Here is a 19501-nt window from a genome sequence, read left to right as displayed (position 1 = left end):
CTAAGGCCATTAAGGGCAAGAGTTCAGTTAATAAATATAGAGAAACCAGAATGGCAGTATAATGGGAAAAGAGTAAGACATCAGGACCTTCCCTTTTGGGAACGTTATGAGGGGAACAGGCCCATATAGTAAGACTAAGAAATGGTAGTATAGAGTCTGAAGTCCCCAGAAGAGGAGAAGACCCTATGCTAGATGTACTTTGCTTGCCTAGACAGATTAGCTCTCCTGCTTTACATCCTGGAAGGCTGACTCTTCAAGGATTGCAAAAACTCTGTTCTCTTTTCTTCTGTCTTCCAGTTGGTTTAGCCAAAGGCATGTATCAGACCTGCTCTTTCAATTTCCTTTAACAGTGCCACAGAAAATTTAATGATGGTGTAATTGACAATCACTCCTTCCCAGCTTTCCACGTATTTCCTGCCAAAATCCCAAACCACGGAGATCAGGTAGGCCTGCTTACCATGGTTATTAGTGCTGATGTAAAAGTGAGAGGTGATCAGTTCATCACCCAGGCCTCCTCCCTTCCCGTCTTCCCTTCTCTCCCTTGTTCCTTTTCTACCAGGGGCCCTCAGCCTCTTCTTGTCATAGCCACCAGGGGGAGAACAGGAATAGGGAAAAAACAAAACTTGACATCCAAGATTTAGTAATTTTTTAGGAATGTTGGATTACACCATCAGAAGTTATTTCTGATTTATAGGCGTTCTGTTTTGTAAAAGCATTCTTTGTGTTTCTGATACTTTAGCACATTTTATAGTTAAAAGATTTTAACTGAAGAAACTGAAATACCTAACATATATATATGTTTCAGATTTTCAGAATAAATTTCAGAATTTACATGAAACTCTTAAAGTTTGATTCAGCCCCTCTCCAAAACCACTTACCCTCCCTTGCTTGAGTTTTCCTGATCTCTTAGTGACATATTTGGGGATGGGATGGCGGCCATCCCCCTTTGTTTCACTGTTCTGCTTGTTAGTATCTCTGTGTTGTCATTGTGATTTGCAAGCCACTTTCACACACTGGCTCTCTACATAGAAGAGATGTCAGGTTGTAAGGGAAGTCAGCGCTTTCTCTTTTAATAGAGCAACCACTAGAATTCCTAAGAAACTTCAGCTATGCTAATCCCCAAGCACTCTGCTTTTGTTTGGGGATGGTTTTTGCCTTCTTGGGTGTTCAAATCTCATTTACTTCGAATAGTTAAGCTAATCTCTTTCACTCAAATAGACTGTAGTCAATTCTCTTAGTATTTTTAATGTCTGTTGCCCAGTAGGACTCCAGGGTTAACTCTCAAAAGCTATCTCTAAAGTCCTCTCCAATGAAACCAGTCATCTGTCTTTCATGCAGGGAAGTCAGCACACCTCCCTGTCGTGCAGAAATAAATTGGAAAGAAAATGTTTCACTTTATTCATTTGACTTGCAGTTCTTATCCCTTCCATCAAATTCTGTGAAAAATAAAACAAATTGAAGAAGTATGAAGTACAGTAAATAACTTACAAATAAGATGAGGAACCCATCATGTTGGGGAATTATACGATATTCTAAGTCTCCTGGCATGTTCTAGACTTTAGAATGTAAATATAGGTACTGTGAGTAAGAGTGGCTGAGAGGCCAAGGTCTTAGGTGGAGGGGGTTATGGCACACTATCTTGTGCTTTAAGCTCTTACCGTTTGAGTGGACACAGCTTTTCATTGGCTTGGGCTGCAGTGTAGGGATGTTCATGACACCGTAGGATTAGCTCAGAGAGCAACCACAGAACTTGCCAAGAACAGCACAGTAGTGGGACTTGAGCTTCATACAGGAAGCCTGAGCCTTTGGTCAGTGCCTAGGGTCTGTCTTTCACATGCCAGCCCTTATAAAGCACTGGGCCTCTGTTTATATCTGTGTAAGTTAATCGTTGTATTCCATCATGCCCCCTTTTTTTTTTACATTCAAGATATTAATTACACTCATGGTATTCATTAACTATACTCATGACATTAATTACATTTGTGGTATTCATTGATTAAATTCACAGTATTCATTCAGTAACTATATTTATGATATTCATTAATTACATTAATTGTATTGATTTATTACATTCATGATATTATGTCCTGATACTACTGTCCGTTTGTGGGGTTTGTTCCATCACACAAAACAGAAATTTTGTACTTAGGAAATTGTTGCTCTGTATTCTTTTCTTCTCCATCTTGAGATAACATCTAATCTTTCTGTCTCTATGAATTTGTGTATTCTATATATTTCATGTGATACAATTCTATAGTATTTGTCCTTTTTCCATCATGTCTTAATTTGAGTCTGACCTTTATAAAAATTGTTGTGAAATACACATCCAATTTATTGTCACAACCATTTGAAGTTCACATTTAGTAGTCTTAAGTGTATACACAGGGTTGAACAAGACTCCATCCAGACCCTTTTATCTTAGAAAACTGTAAGTACATCCATTAAAAAAAACAAAAAACACAAAATCTTCATCTTCCTGTCTTGCCTACCCTTTGACAGCCACTACCATTCTGTTTCTGTGAATTAGATGGCTCATGTAAGTGGACTCACAGTAGGTGTCTTTTCATGAGTAGCTTATCTCACTTAGCACAACATCCTCAAGTTTCATTCATGTTGGAGGACATGTCAGTTTTCTTTCTTTTAACACTGGGTAATGCTCCATTGAATGTGTATGATATGTTTTATCCATCCCTTCCACTGCCATTAGTCATTTTGGTTGCTTCCACTTTTGCTACTGTGGGTATTATTGTTATGAAGAGGGGCATACACACATCTGTGAGTTCTTGTTTCCACTTCCTTTGGGTCATACAGCAATTTTCTCTTCAGTTTTGGTGGAGGTATTGTGCTGTTTTCTGGGAGAACAGCACCATTTAACTTTCCCACCAACAGAGTAGTGTTCTAAGTGTTAGGCCTTGTTATTTTATGTTTTCCTCTTATTTCTTTGGGTTGGTGTGTGTGTGTGTGTGTGTGTGTGTGTGTGTGTGTGTGTGTTGATTTGAATAGCAGCCATGGAAGTGGGTGTGAAGAGCTAGCTCCCTGTGGCCTTGATCTGTATTTTCTCTATGCCCATTCATAGATTTTTCAGGCTATTTGCTTGTTTTTGTTGTATTTCTTTTGAACTTGTTGGCTTTTTTGTGTATCTTCTTTGAAGAAATGTCTCTTCAACCCCTTTTCTTGCCTTTTTTTAACCTGCATCTTTCTCTTTTAAAATCTTTTTTTTTTTTTTTTTTTTTTTTTGGTTTTTCGAGACAGGGTTTCTCTGTGTAGCTTTGCGCCTTTCCTGGAACTCACTCGGTAGCCCAGGCTAGCCTCAAACTCACAAAGATCCACCTGGCTCTACCTCCCAAGTGCTGGGATTAAAGGCATGGGCCACCACCGCCCAGCCTCTTTTAAAATCTTAACTGAGAAAGATATAAAATTTGTACATATCAGTAAGGTACCATGAAATGTTTATACATGCATATATTACATGTTTAAATAAGATTAATCATATTTATCTCCTCAAACATTTGTGATTTCTTTGTAGTGAAGAATTTCCAAAGGCTTTTTCTAGGTGTCCCTGAGCTCCTTGTTCCTGTCTAGGCATAAATTAGTGCCCATTCATAAACTTTCCCCTTCCCTCCTTCTCTTCTTTTTTCTTTGTGTGTGCATGACAGAGAGAGGCAGAGACAAGAGTCTCGAATTGTAGTGTAGCCCAGGCTAGCCTAATTCTCATTATGTAGCTCAAGCTGACATTGAACTTCGAGCAATCCTGTTTCAGCCTCTTGAGTATCAGGATAATATATGTGAGCCACCATAGCTGGTTCTCCTCTCTGCTCTTACCAGCCTCCTCTCGTCACCACCATTCTACTCTCAACTTCTGTGAGCTCAGCTGTTTCAGATTTCACATGAGCAAGATCCTGTGATTCTCATCTGACTTGTTTCACTTAACATAATGATTTCCAGTTCTATTCATGGAATTGCAAATGGCATAGTGTCGTTCTCTTTATAGCTATACAGTATTACATTGTGTGTGTATACCACACGTTATCCATTCATCAATTGATGAATACTTCAGCTGTTTCTAGTTCTTCATGACTGTGAATGTGTCTTTGACATACTGATTTAATTTCCTTTGGGCAAATACCCTGTAGTGGTATTGCTGTGTCATATCATAGTTGTATTTTTAATTTCTTTTAAAGAACCCCCATACTGTTTTCCATACTGGCTTTACTATTTTTTCACCAACAGTGGATAGTGGTTCCCTTTTGCTATATTCTTGATTGACAACACTGTAAATATTCCATCATCACTCTAAGGCCTTCTTTGATCTTTTTGGAAAGATTCTGCATTTATTTATTTGTGTGTGTGCACACACATCACACCCAGAGTACATGTATGAAGGTCAGAGTACAACTTGCAGGAGTTGGTTCTCTTCTAACATCTGAGGTCCAGCGATTGAACTCAGGTCATCAAGCTTAGCAGCAAGCTCCTTTACCCACTAAGACATTTTGTCAGGCCCTCTCTGGTCTTCTTGATAATACTGACTAGGATGAGATGATACTTCAAATGGTTTTGATTTGCATTTTCCTGATAATTAGTGATGTTCCATATTTTTCATACATATGTTAGCTATTTGTATGTCTTTTTAAAAATGCCCATGTAGAGTTACTGCCCATTTTTTAAAATGCTAGTATTTTATTTTTAAATATAATTTAAATTTAAATACAATTACATCATTTCCTTTTCTTTCTTCCAGCCTCTCCTATGTTCCCTTCCTTCAACCCCTACTTTGTCCCCTCATTCTCAAATGGTAGCTTCTTTCTCTTTGATTATTATTGTTACATGTGTGCCCACCCACACACATGTGTGTGCCTGAATACATACACAAATATATGCATACAACCTGCAGAGACTGTTTGTTGTTTGTGTGTAAATGATTTCAAGGCTATTATGGCAGGAAGCCTAGAAGCAGGTAGGTAGGTACACACTTCTTCCAACAAGGCCACACCTCCTAAACCTTCCCAAAGCAGAACCACCAACTAGGGAATAAGCGTTCAAGTATGTGAGCCTTTGAGAACCATTCCTAGGGAAACCACCACAAAGGCCATTAAAATTTTCTCTCCATGACTTCTACTACCTAGAGTTTATCACAGACTACCCTAAGATTTGGAGGCTCCGTTTCCTTAACCAAAAAACCCCAAACATTGTAGTTCATGCATTAGTATAAAGACACATAATACAGGCAGATTCATCATTTTATATTTCATTTTATTTACTTACTTGATAAGAAGAATGACATTCTGTGGCCTTTTAAGTGTGTCATAAGCCTAGGCATGTACTTACTATGCTTAACAATCAGTTGGCTGTGGTTTATTGAGGACTAACTCAGAATTCCACCAGTGGACTGGCAGCCATACAATGCCTGGCAGGTTGTTAAGCTCCCACAATTAATGAGCAGAAGCAGATAGTTAGAATTCTTCCAGTGCTCAGACAGGGTGCTGTCTAAACACAGCACCAGCAGTGTGCAGTGATTTGCTCATCATTTTTAATAATTGTTTTCCTGCTTTCAAATTATAAAATACTGTTGGTATATTTTATCTGCAGTTACCATGGGATTAAACATAGAAAGCTTAATGATATGATTAGATATATATTTATCCATATTACAATTATCATATTTTAAGACAGATACTACTGAAGTTCAAATGTCAACCATTCAGCCCCTTATTAATAAAGCATATACATTTAAAGCATTTCTATATGGATAGATAGATAGATAGATAGATAGATAGATAGATAGATAGATATATTCCTCCATGGGCTTAAATTTTGGTTGTCAGAGAATGAATATCATAGTTCACAGTCTTTTATAAAGTAAACACAGATGACTCATATATTTCTTTGCTGCACTTTTTTGAAATCTGAAGAGTTAATTTGAATGTTAAAGATGTCATTACTGCTGGTAGGAGACTAATTAGAACCAGGGGTGAAGGAGGTGTGGGAAAATACCTTGATAGACTGCTTATGAGAGGAGAGAGAGAGAGAGAGAGAGAGAGAGAGAGAGAGAGAGAGAGAGAGAGATTGAGATTACGTTGTGCCTTTGGAAGAGAATATCCATGACTAAGAAAAAATTTGGAAGCCTCAGAGGAAATAGAGTTGAATGTTGACCCCTCATTCAACCCCAGGAAAAAGTACATATCAGAAGGGACTATTTCCTACATTATAACCAAACTTGACCATAACTTACAATGGATGCCAGTTACCTTTTATGCCAGGATATAATACTGTTTTTTTTCTGTGATTAGTATATTATATATTGCCCTGGCTGGTCTACCTGAATGATCACACTAATAACAAATGTTGAAATGTGACATTTAGATGATAAATGCAAAAGTATCTATGTCAAGAAAGACTTACCAAGAAAATGTCTCTATTTGATATTAACCCAATTTGTTTGGGTAGTTGTTGCCTTCATTTTAATCTAATTGGATCCAGATCTTTGAAAGTTCACATTGGTAGAAGTTGGCTCAACACTAGCTCCTGATGTCTTAGGCATCATCCTGGGCCACTGGTCAAGTTCTAGTCTACGAGACGGATGTTTACAGGGAAGTTCTTAGGTAGCAGGGGCACACATATTTAAGTGGAACCTGTCATATGGCATGTTTTTCATTTAGAAGAGAACTATTTACCACTCCATTGGGCTGAGGTTCTGAATAACTCACAGAGAAAGCAAAACCGCTTCTTTAATTTAAATATGGTTACTAAACTCAACGTATCAAGCTAATGATGTTAATACAGTTAAGCATTTAACAAAATTATAGTTCAACAAAATTATGATCACATTCCTTTTTCTGCCATTCTGCCCTGCCATATTTAAATGCTCCACAATAAATCTTTGTGTGGGATTATAAAAGCTTATAAATAAAATATAAGAATCCTTAATTTAATGGTACAGAAACTTTATTTCATCTGCCATGGAATAAGCACAAATTGCATCAGATAGTGAGGCATCCTGTCAGCTTGCAGAAACTGCAACTAAAGAGTCACTCAAAGGTTGTGGTTGATTTGAGTGAGAAGTTTGGATGAGTTTGGGAAAAGGACTAATACATGGAAGACCAGAGATTCATTTCTACAAGGATGAACTTTCTTTTTAAAATTACATGTAGTGTGTGTGTGTGTGTGTGTGTGTGTGTGTGTGTGTGTGCATGCACATACTTGCACCACACTTTATGTGGTGCAACTTGCAGGAGTTGCTTCTTTATTTCTGTCATGGTTCTGGGATCCAGACTGGGGTTGTCAGGTTTGATGACAAGTGCTGTTATTCCGTTAAGCCATCTCGTTGGCCCAAAGAGGAATTTTGTAAGTTAAATAGAAGAAATTGTACACAAAGAATGAATGGCTATCTAACAGGAAGAGAATATTTAGCCACTTGGTAAAGAGGCTATAAAAATTTCAAGTAGCATGCAGCTGGACATTCTGACTTTAATCTTGGGACTTTGTGATTCTTTATTTGGAATATTAACAGCTGTTGTTTCACCTGCTCCAGATTTATTAATAGTGGTTACTGGAAAAGCAACCATCATTTTTTCACATGCCAAGTGAAAAGGATGAAAAGCAAATGTGAGCTATTGTTAATACACAAATTCCAACAGAAAAATGAAAATTAGATGACAATACATTCCATTACAGTAAGTCATGCCACAGATTTGCCAACTGACAGTTGTAGTGCAGGCAATATGATGATTCAGAATTATGAGTTATAATGAAGCCATTCCCAAGCTTCCTGTGAAGTGCCAAGTAAATATGCATCCCTCAGAATTATCATTCCTAAAAGGAAGCCTTCCCATGCACAGAGAGATGGTAGTGGTTTTCAGACTTGTGTGAGCATCAGAGCCACCTGTGAGGTCATTCAGCATCAGCTGCCTCCCATCCACAGGAGACTCAGTCTGGCTGGGGCCTGTTGTGTTCACTTCCCTATTTATAAGATCCTCCCACCGGTGATTCTGATGGGCTTCAAGTTTGAGAGCTGGTGATCTCTCTTAGAAGAACAGTATTTGCATTACATAAGTAATATAGTAAAAATATTCATAGAAAACTACATATACATGTTGAACTTTAGTTTTATTTTTGGACATTTGTTTTCTGTATGTAGGCGTTTTGCTTGCTTGCATGTCTGGGCATCACCTTTGTGTCGAGTACCCACAGAGAACAGAAAAGGGTGTTGTATGCCCTGAAAATATCGTTACAGATGACTGTGAGCCTCCACGTGAGTGCTGGGAATGGAATGTGGATCCTTGGGAAGAACAGCCACAGCTCTTAACCACTGAGACATCTCTCCAAGCCCCAAGCTTTATTTTTAGACACAATGTTTCCTTTGCGTTATCGGTCAGTAGCAAAGTTTCAATGGCAGAACTGTAGAAGTAGAAATGGTGTTCATTATGAAGGTAATAACAAATTTCTGTCCAACTGTGACTCAATTTAAAACAATGTACTGGTTTAGAGCGTGTGCGCGCGCGCGCGCACACACACACACACACACACACACACACACACACACACACACACACACACACACGGGCTTTGGGGTCAAATGGACGCGATGAGAAATTGCAGCTGGGTTGATTACTAACAATGGCATCTTGACGAAGGGGCTTGGCTTTGCTAACCCTCAGTTTCCTCATTTGCAAAGGGAATTGGACTGCTTATTTATGCCACAGGGGTCACTGTGATCATTAAATGAGATGCTGTAAAGGAGGCAGCAGGCAGAAAATAATGGAAGTACTGTTACCATTGTGGTGACCAGTCACGAGCAATGGTTTCAGTGTGACACAAGATTACAAATAGGATTGATTTAATGAGCTTTAATGTGACCATATATTTATCCCAGGGATAAGTGGAACATCCAAGTTCTCCATTATGCACACTACTAATAGATTTCTCATCTATTGCATCCAGGAAATAATCTGTTCATTTGTTTATTCCATTCAGAAATGAACTCTCTTCTCATCACAGAGTTCATTTTGAAGAAAAAATAATTGCAGGGTCATCCTCCTCTATTATACAGTAAAGTCAAGCATCGCTGGGCTACATGAGTTCCTGTCTCAAATTTTTAAAAATTCCTTCAGTGGTTAGATATCTCGGTCATAATTGAGAAGACATAGTAGTCATAAGAGAGCCTAAAGTTTAGTAGACCAAATTTCACCCTCTAGACCAGATTGTTGGGGATGGAGAGATTGCCTAGTGGTTAAAAGCATGTGACACACAGCCATGAGAACCTAAGCTTGGGTCCCAGGATTCATATAATAAGCTGGGCGTGGTCTTATGAGGGTCTGTCACCCCAACATTATTGGGATCAGACAAGAGGATGCCTAGCTCCCCTCCCCCCCAAAAAGCTGTAGAAATAGGCAGAGAATGAGAGCTATAACCTACCTTTGGTCTCTGTGTGTGCACACAGGAGACCCCCTCCTCCATACACACACATACACAGGGAGAGAGACAGAGACAGAGAGAGAGATTTCTAAAATACTGAGGAACCCCAGAGATGGCTCAACAATAAAAACTGCACAGGCCTGACAACCTGAGTCCAACTGTTGGAATTCACTTAAAAACTGGATGCAGTGGCACCCAGGTGTAATCCCCACATGCCTACTGAGAAATGGGAGGTAGAGACAGGAGAATCAGGCAGAAGCTTACAGCTCAGCTAGCACAGTAACAGAAACAAGAGAGATACTGCCTCAAAACAAAATGGAAGGAGAGAGCCAACTCTCCAAAAGTTGTCCTCTGACCTCCATCCATCCACCCCCACCAATGTGCACACACACACACATACGTTTTTTATTTTATTTTCGGAGCTGAGGACTGAACCCAAGGCCTTGCGCTTGCTAAGTAAGCACTCTACCACTGAGCTAAATCCCCAACCCCCAAGTGAAGCACAACACATACTTTAAATAAGCAATTTCATGGTGGTGAAGGGCATGTCCTAATATCAGACAGAAAGAGCAATAGCAGTCATCAGTAACCAGCCTCAGTCAGTTCTTTATAGCTAGAACCCAACACTTTAAATAAAAAGAATTTTTTAGGAAATCTTTAGAAATGATCTCCAATAGAGAAATTTACTGTTTCTATCCCAGATTTACTCAACTGTCTCAAAGGTCTCAAAAGAACAACTTTCTCTTTCACACTTCATGATTTCTAGTAGATAAGTAAGAGTGGGGTGAGCTGAGGACAGAAAAGTTCTGAAGAGTAAAGTCTCTGAAAGAGGTGGACAGTGCAGAAGACAGAGTTATCCAGATCCCTACTCCTGTCCTTCTGGACTCTGGTCACTCAATTGGTGGGGATCCTGATGAGCTACTGCAGGTTCCCTGGATGCTATTGTAATTATCGACACACATGTATCAAATGATGGACTATAAAAGGTATGCTGGGTACCAATAGTAACCAATTATCTAACATTGATTCTGCAACAAAATATGAAGTCTTATAATTAATGACCTGTGTATAATTAGTGAATCCTAGTAACAGTAAAGGACTTGCAGATTCCTCATTGATGGTGTGCACAGTCTTGTTAAAGGAGCTCTTCTCTTGACAGAAAAATGGGTGCTAGTTGGTAGCAGCAGCTAAAAAGTATATGTGGCTGATAAGAACAGGCACTTGGTTCTTATGTAAACATTTTTAGTAAAAACACCCAGTAGCTCTTTGTCCTGCAGTCCAATTATTCAACAATTTTGTATTTTTTTTTTTTTTAGAGTTCTGAGGATACTAGTCAAGTGTTCCATCTCTACATTGCACACCAATTCCTTTTTATTTGTCTTATTTCTATTTCAAGATAGGGTTTCACTGTGTAATTCAGGTTGTCCTTTAACTTGCAATCAAATTGCCTTAGCCTTGTGAGAAGCTGGGATCACAAGTGTGTGCTACCACATCCAGCTTGAGCATTTCTTCAGTTTGCACAGGCCTAAGAGCTGGAGATAATTAAGTGGCTACTTGTCTTAGTTCTTTTCTATTACCGTGAAAACACCATAACCAGGGCAACTTTAGAGAAGAGTTTATTTAGGGCTTACAGTTTCAGATGATGAGTCCATGACCATCATGGTGGGGAGCATGGCAGGCATGGCATTGGAGCAGCAGCTACAAGCAGGAGGCAAAGAAAGCTAACTGGGAAAAGCCTACCCCTACTGATACACATCCTGATCCTTTCCAAACAGTTCCAACTGGGGCCCAAGTATTCAAATATATGAGCCTACGGAGCTATTCTTAATCAAACCATGACACTACTCACAATTCAAATCTAGCTGCTTACACTGTACCATGGTCAAGGGAGTACACAGAAGTGTTCTACACAAAAATTGTGAGAGAAAAATGAAGTAAGATCTGAAGCTCAAAGAGAGTATTTGGGGAGGAGGTAGGGTGAAAGACAACAGAGGAGGGAACAATGTTCTCAACAGTGAACTTGAAAGCTAGGAATGAAGTTGCATAGTGGGTCACGGGGATTGCCTGAAGAGGGCTCTGGTACTGTGGGGGTGGGGAGGTGGTGTGCACGTGTGTGCGCGATGTTGAGGAGTCTGGAGAGAAAATACAAACCATGACAGTAAGGGTAAGTACTTTAAACTTTATCCTGAAGCCTGAGGTGATATAAATGTCCCCCTCATTGGAAGGATCCTTTCAGCTGGTCACAAAGGATGAGTAAGAAGGCACTCCTGCTCAAAGACAGCTTGTGAAATGGGATCATAAGATTTCATCATCACGGGCTGGAGAGATGGCTCAGGGGTTAAGAGCACTGACTGCTCTTCCAGAGGTCCCAAGTTCAATTCCCAGCAACCACATGGTGGCTCACAACCATCTGTAATGAGATCTGGTGCCCTCTTCTGGCCTGCAGGGATACATGCAGGCAGAACACTGTATATGTAATAAATAAATCTTAAAAAAAAAAAAAAAAAAAAAAAGATTTCATCATCACAATAGTTATTTTCTCAACTTACTAAAGCCTTATTAAAGCACCAAGAAGCTCTAGTTATGTCACCAGCACCAGTGAGCAGAGGTCATAAACTCTGAACAGATCCAGGGCCAAGTGAAGTGAGTCCGACTCCGGTTTCTACCATAGGGAATGATTCGGTCATTCCTTTCTCTGTAGGGTCTAACTACAAATTATGAGGCACACAGTGGTTTTGTTAACATCAATAAGGAAATTGGAAGCTTATAGTTACTCGTCTGGATGAATTTTATATTTAATATGTTAATGGATAGTGCCATGCAGAAACCATGTTTTCACCCACCCTTCAGACTGAAGCAATCAACCCTAACCTGCTGTACCTACCCAAAAGACACCTTAGAAACCACAGATACACGGCCACATCTTCCATTCACTTGCTTTTAAGGCATTGAAATAGTAATAAATTCTAATCAAATAAACAGAAAGGATTTGTCAAGTTGGTGTCATTGCAGGGTTGCAAAGTTGGTTCAACATACACAAATGAGAAAGTGTAACTGGGCACAGAACGACTTAAGGACAGAAGCCACACGATCATCTAAACGTATGTAGAAAAAGTTAAATGTCACTACATAATAAAGCCCTGAGTGGGGAAACTAGGACTAGAAGGAACACACCTCATGTAATAAAGGCTACAGGTGACAGACCTACAGCAAACATAATTCTAAATAGGGAAGAAGTGAGAGCATTTCCCTAAAATATGGAATGAGTCAAGAGTGCCCACTTTTTTTCATATTCAATTTCATGCCCAAAGTGTTAGTTAGAACAATAAGACAAATTAAAAGAATATAAACAGGAAAGGAAATCAATTTATCCCTACTTTCAGAGGACATAATCTTGTTGCTTAAAAGGCTTCAAAGATTCTACTAGAAAACCTAAAACTAAGAAACACTTTCAATAAAGTAAGCAGGATACAAAATCAACACAAAATCAGCAATTTTGAGGTACTCCAACAACAATTTTCTGAGGGAGAAAATTCCATTCATGAATACTCCAAAAAATTTAAATGCTGGCCTGGGGAGATGGCTCCGTCAGTAAGGCACTTGACACACAGCATGATGGACTGAGTTTAGATGTCACAAACCCACGTTAAAGCTGTACATGGTGGCACATGCCTCTAATACCAGTACTAAAGGTAGAGATAGGTGGATAGTCTAGCTCAGTCAGCAAGCTCCATGTTTGGTAGAAATCCCAAAAATTAAGGTGAGGAGCAGTAGAGGAAGACATCCACCATACATCTCTATACACTAAACATGGTCATAGGAAATGAATGGCAACAATGTTTAGTGACAAAATGTTTGACAATGCCATGATGAAACCTATTTCTTTTTTTTTTTTTTTTGGTTTTTCGAGACAGGGTTTCTCTGTGTAGCTTTGCGCCTTTTCCTGGAACTCACTTGGTAGCCCAGGCTGGCCTCGAACTCACAGAGATCCACCTGGCTCTGCCTCCCGAGTGCTGGGATTAAAGGCGTGCGCCACCACCGCCCGGCGAAACCTATTTCTTTACTCTAATAGTAAAAAGAATGAAAAGACGAGGCCCGAAATATCCAGAGATAATAAAACCAAGAGGTTTGGAAAGGACTTACCTTCACAGGCTAGGCTTCTTCTTCTTGACTATGCCACGATGAAAGGAAGCAGCCTCCTATGACTCTAGAAACGTGCCCAACAACAGACTTCCTAGGAAAATTAGTTTTATGCTCTTTTAAAGATATTGAGAAGGGGGTTGTAGGCCTCCAAATTTAAATAATTATAGTTAGGAAGAAAGCCAGAATTATCTCTTTACACTCAAATTAGGAGTCTCATTTTCAATGTGTGATTCTTACTACAAAATGCCATATTTACAAATAAAGGAAGGGATTTTTGTATTACTTTTCTTACAAACTTCCTGCTTAAGCTGGGCAGTGGTCGTTTGTGCCTTTAATCCCAGCACTTGGGAGGCAGAGGTAGGAGATCTCTGAGTTCGAGGATAGTCTAATCTACAGAGCAAGTTCTAGGACAGCCAGGGCTACACAGAGAAACCCTGTCTTGAAAACAAAACAATACAAAAAAAAAAACCCAAACAAATAAAAAACAATTTAACTAAAAAGCAGAAAATTTAGGAAGTACCTTCTTCATTATCACAGGATTTATAAAATGTTTAAACAATATAGGATTTATACATGTGACATATTATGTAACACACACACACACACACACACACACACACACACACACACGCCTGCCTGATGACAATACTGGGAACCAAACTTAAGTCCTCCTGAAGAGCAGAAAGTGTTAACATCTGATCTATCCCTCTAGGCCCGTGGGTGTTTTCTGAGACAATGTCTTGCTATATAGTTCAGTTTGCCTTGAACTTACTATGCAGACAACATTGGCCTTGAATGCACAGCTTTCTTCCTCCTGCCTCAGTTCTCAAGTACTGGGATTACAAGTGTGTGCCACTATGCCTGCTAAACCTTTAGATGAAAAAGAAAATCTCCTCTATTAAGGAGAAATCAGAGAGAAAACCCTCAATAACTTACTAAATTTGTCAAAACAAAATTTAAATAATACTTCTAATTTTCCTACTTTACCTAAAAGGATAGTACTATGGACATAAATCTATTTGGAGCTGTAGTAGCAAAGATAAATGGCTGAAACCATGAACACAGCATGTGCAAACATCTAAGATATATTTAGATTGCTATCAGAACACTGGGAACATCACAAAAGCTGGTCAAAATTTTCATGTAAGATTTAATGTTTGTACAGAAACATGCATTAGACACATATCCTGAGCAGCACATTCTTTGAAAAAAAATCATAAAATGTACATACTTAAGGGGTAATAGGAATGCCTATTTTATTAAATATGTACTCAAAGGCTATCTTCTTTACTCAGCTGCTGTCACTATTTTGGATAAGCACTACCATGAAACGGTGATGATCACGGCTGTGACGCGGACTGGCTGCCTGCTTCCTACTTCCTAGCTGTGGAGCAGCAGGCAGATGAGTTCCCTCCCTGTGCTTTCATTTCTTCCCACAAACAGCCACAGTGCCAATGGCACTGGTGCCAAGGGAGGAAGAGCTGACACTGAGTGGTGAGCTTTTGCAATCTACAAGAACCTCTTTTTTCTGCTGGGCCCTGAATTTCATCTAAGGCTTTCTTTTTAAAAGAAAACGTGAGGCATCTGTGTTCTTCAGTTGTGTCTTTGATATGCAGTAGTATATGTACATTATCAAGAAGCCAGAGAATTAGAAAAATGTTTATTAATGTAAATATAATCACTGTTAACTGTTGGGAGAAAAATAAAGAGAAAATAGTTACAATGAGTCTGACTTAAGCACATTGCTAGAATGTTGGAAGGGCTCATGTACAAACACAGCTCTGCTGTGCTTCACACGACTAGTTCTCCAAGTGCTGAACCAATCGATCACAAACTGCAAGCGACTCGGCAAAATCTGCTAGAAGACAATGGATTCGCTGAATACTAGTCCAAATAAAGGGATTTGATGTTCCTCTGAACACAGAAATTCAAAGCAAATAATCAACTAATACTATATATGTATGGCAACCTTCAAGATCTTGAGTATACAAAAAGGTCAAATCAGGACAAGGGGAAGGCGCTTAAGCATATTACAGATTAAGGATTTACTTCAGCTTCTGGTCTTCAGGAATGCAAAACTTTCAGTGTGAAAGTTTCATGTAAGATTTAATGTTTGTACAGAAACATGCAGTGTGACATAAAATGTTGACTAAATATGTCAAGGCACATTAGGCAAAGGTTTATCAGGATCACTTTTCCACTGTGGTATTTAAGAAGTTGTTCAGTGTTCTGAGGATTTAGTATCATGGATTAGAGCTGGCAATTATTTGGGGATACTGAAATGAAGTTAGATTCATATCTCATAACCTATGTAAATAAAACCCACTTCACCTGATAAATCTTTCTGTACCTCAATTTGGAGTATTTAAATCTCAGGTCTCCAGGTCCTAGACCAGTGTCTCCTCTAGTCATCACCTGTGACTCTGTTTGTACTATGGAACACTTCCTCCTGAGTCCTTAAAAGGAAAACTCAGCGTTTAGAGTATGAGATCAGTATGTGAAACCCCGCATTAAACCACCAGCACATAAAACCAAGCAAACAACAAACCCAACCCTCAACTGCCTAACTGCATAAGCAACTCTAGAGCTGAAAGTTCCTGAATTTCCTATGAGCTAGTTCAGGGAATTTATTTCTTCTCAGCTAACCACACCCCTACAAAGGGAGTGCTTTTGGCATATGGCTCATGTTAGAAATGCATTCTGCAGTCACTGTGCAACCTCTGTACAGTGCCAATGTCATTAATAATATTTTTAGTTTAAAAAGTCACGAAGATGGGGAAGGTATATTTGAAGACTGGTTTTATGTAATTAATACAAGCCCCTGCCCCCCATAAATGATGACATCAAAAACAAAGACGTTGGCTAGAGAGATGGCTCTGGTTAAAATCATGTACTGTGCTTGCAGAGGACCTGAGTTCAGTTCCCAGCACCCATGTTTGGTAGCTCACTAGCCTGTAACTTCAGCTCCAGGTGCTCTAATACCCTCCTCTGGCCTCCACAGGCATATGTACTCATGTGCACATTTTACAGACACACTCATACACGTATTTGCTGTGGGATGTTCTGTATGGCAAATGTGTTGCTCTGATTGGTTGGTAAATAAATCACTGATTGGCCAGTAGTCAGGCAGGAGGAAGTATAGGCGGGACAAGGAGGAGAAAAAAGCTGGGAAATGGAAGGCTGAGTCAGAGACACTGCCAGCCGCCATGATGACAAACAGCATGTAAAGATGTCGGTAAGCCAGGAGCCACGTGGCAAGGTATAAATTTATAGAAATGGATTAATTTAAGATATAACAACAGTTAGCAAGAAGCCTGCCATGGCCATACAGTTTGTAAGCAATATAAGTCTCTGTGTTGGGTCTGAGCGGCTGTGGGACTAGCAGGTGAGAGAGATTTGTCCTGACTGTGGGCCAGGCAGGAAAACTCTAGCTACACATAATAAAAAATAAACTTTTAAAAACAGCTCTATAGTGTTTTTGCCATTTATAAATATAAATGTCGCCCCCCCCCCAACAAAGGGCCAAAAACAGCAATTAGGAAATGTTACTTCCACAATTTAGGAAAGAAAAAGTGGGAGAAAAATAAATCAATACTTAGAATTTACCAAGTAGTCATTTACTTAGGATTCAAGGTGTGTAGTCTAGCAGGCTTATTACTACGTATATTAAACAGGACAATGACTTTATATATAATGTGGAACAAAATTTAAAAGGAGGAACCACAAAGGAGAAGAAACAACTTTAAAAATTTTTTTAGCAGTTTCTCTCCTGAAATGGCTAAATAAATCTTTATTCAGTATAATTAATAATGGCATACCAAAGAACATCAGCACTAGTAAGTTTTGAAATCCTTAGCTCAAACAAGAAAAGATAATCTGGGAATGATGTACTAAAAATGTGGATGAAGTTCTCACCAGGAAACCTTCCCAGGAACTCCCACTCTACAAATATGCTGATTATAAAAGGCTCAAGGTACCTACTGATACAAAGGCAAACAACTTCCCTCTCCTGGTCTGAAGAAAAAGCTGAGCTGGGTGTGGTGGCCCATGACTCTAATCATCTAATCATGACCCAGCATCCCAGCTGCTGGGACAAGAAGCTCGAAAATTTGAGCCTGGGCTACATATGAAACCCTGCCTACAAAACCCCAAACAAAGAAAAACAAGAAGATAAAGAGGGACACACATGGACTGCCCTGGGAAGGGGAAAGGGTTAAGATTTCCTGGGTAAACTGAGATGGGGGGGGGGGGGGATAGAGTGGAGGGGATGGGAGGTGGGAACATGGGGGAGAGATGGGGAATGAGAGCAATGAAAGAGACATCTTGATAGAGTGTACCATGAAGGGGATGGGAAGAAAGCTGCAGCTAGAGAAAACCCCAAGAACTCACAAGATTTTCCCCAGCTAAGACTCATAGCAATGGTAGAGAGGGTGCTTGACCTAGCCTTCCCCTGCACTCAGATTGGTGTCTACCCTAATTGTCATCATAGAACCTACATCCAGTAACTGAAGGAAGCAGATGCAGAGACCCACAGCCAAGCACTTGGCCGAGATCCTGGAGTTCAGTTGACAAGAGGGAGAAGGGGTTGTAAGAGCAGGGGGATGGAAAAAAAAACACAGAAATACAGAAATAGCTGCCCCAAGCTATTGGAAGCTCATGGACAGCTGGGGAGCCTGCATGAGACCGAACTAGGCCCTCTCAATGTGGGTGAAAGTTGTGTGGCTTGATGTGTTTGTGGGTCCCCGGCAATGGGACTAGGACTTACCCAGGTACACGAACTGGCCTTTTAGAGCCCATTCCCTATGGTGCAATGCCTTACTCAGCCTTGATGCAGGGGGGAGGGGCTAGGTCCCTCCCCAACATGGTATAATAGCCTGTGTTGACTACCCAAGGGAGGCCTTACCCTCTATGAGGAGGGGATGGGAGTGGGATGGGAGTAGGTGGGGGGGGTGAGGAGCGGGAGAAGGGGAGGCTGGGGGAACAGGGGTTGGTACGTAAAAGAAAAGATCTTTTAAATAAAAAATTATATAAAAAAAATAAAAAGAAGAAAAACCAAACCAAACCCTGGTTGTAATGCAGTATACTACTTTTACATTTGAGTATGAAACTGCTTAGTTTTGGAATTTCCAAGAGTGAAGGTTAACATGTAAGACTTCCAAAGTATGACTTTAGAACCATGGTGCACTCACAACTTTTTGAGGTAGAGAACAATTTACCCTTTGTGCTCTATGTCAAAACACAGCAAGGAATTTGCAGCTTATGGACAGCCTCACCTTCATCCAACTGGTACCTGACAACCTGGCAGTTCAATGCTTGTGCTGAATACCCACAGGCAATGGCACATGCAGAATGTTAACATACCCTTGCAACATGTTAGCTTGAATGAGGGTGCAAAACTATCTTAATTCTCCAATAAAAGTCTGGGGAAACCTGAAGTATGCCTTTAGAGAACAGAATCAGAATGAATGAAAAAGAGGTTTGTATTAGTTCAACTGGAAAAAAAAATCTAGAGTCTATTTGGATTCTGAGACTCTATTCTTGTACTGAACTTACTGTGTGATAAACCAAGCATTTCACTGCTATCGTTGGCATATGGATATTCATAAGCTTAGTTCTAAAGCTCTCAGATCACTGCTAATAAACATTACTGCAATGGTCTGAGGAAGTTTTCTCTTACCCTGCAGTCAGCTGTGGCTTTTATTCTCAGAAGGTGGCACAGGAGATTGTTTTAAGAGATAGTAAGTATCAACTAGAAACTTAAGCCACACATGATATGACAAATGGGAGTACCAGCTGCTGCAGAAGCTCATGGAAACTGTATATTTTATAAATACCCTTTAATTAAAGTATTTGATTTCAAAGATATATCACAGTTTGTCAGATCACACTAGACAACAGCTGCATTAGCTTTTAAAGAAAGGCACCATGCTGCAAGTCAAACATGAAA

Source organism: Peromyscus eremicus, chromosome 4, assembly GCF_949786415.1.
Source record: "Peromyscus eremicus chromosome 4, PerEre_H2_v1, whole genome shotgun sequence".
Classification (NCBI taxonomy): Eukaryota; Metazoa; Chordata; class Mammalia; order Rodentia; family Cricetidae; genus Peromyscus; species Peromyscus eremicus.
This window is presented reverse-complemented; position numbering follows the sequence as displayed.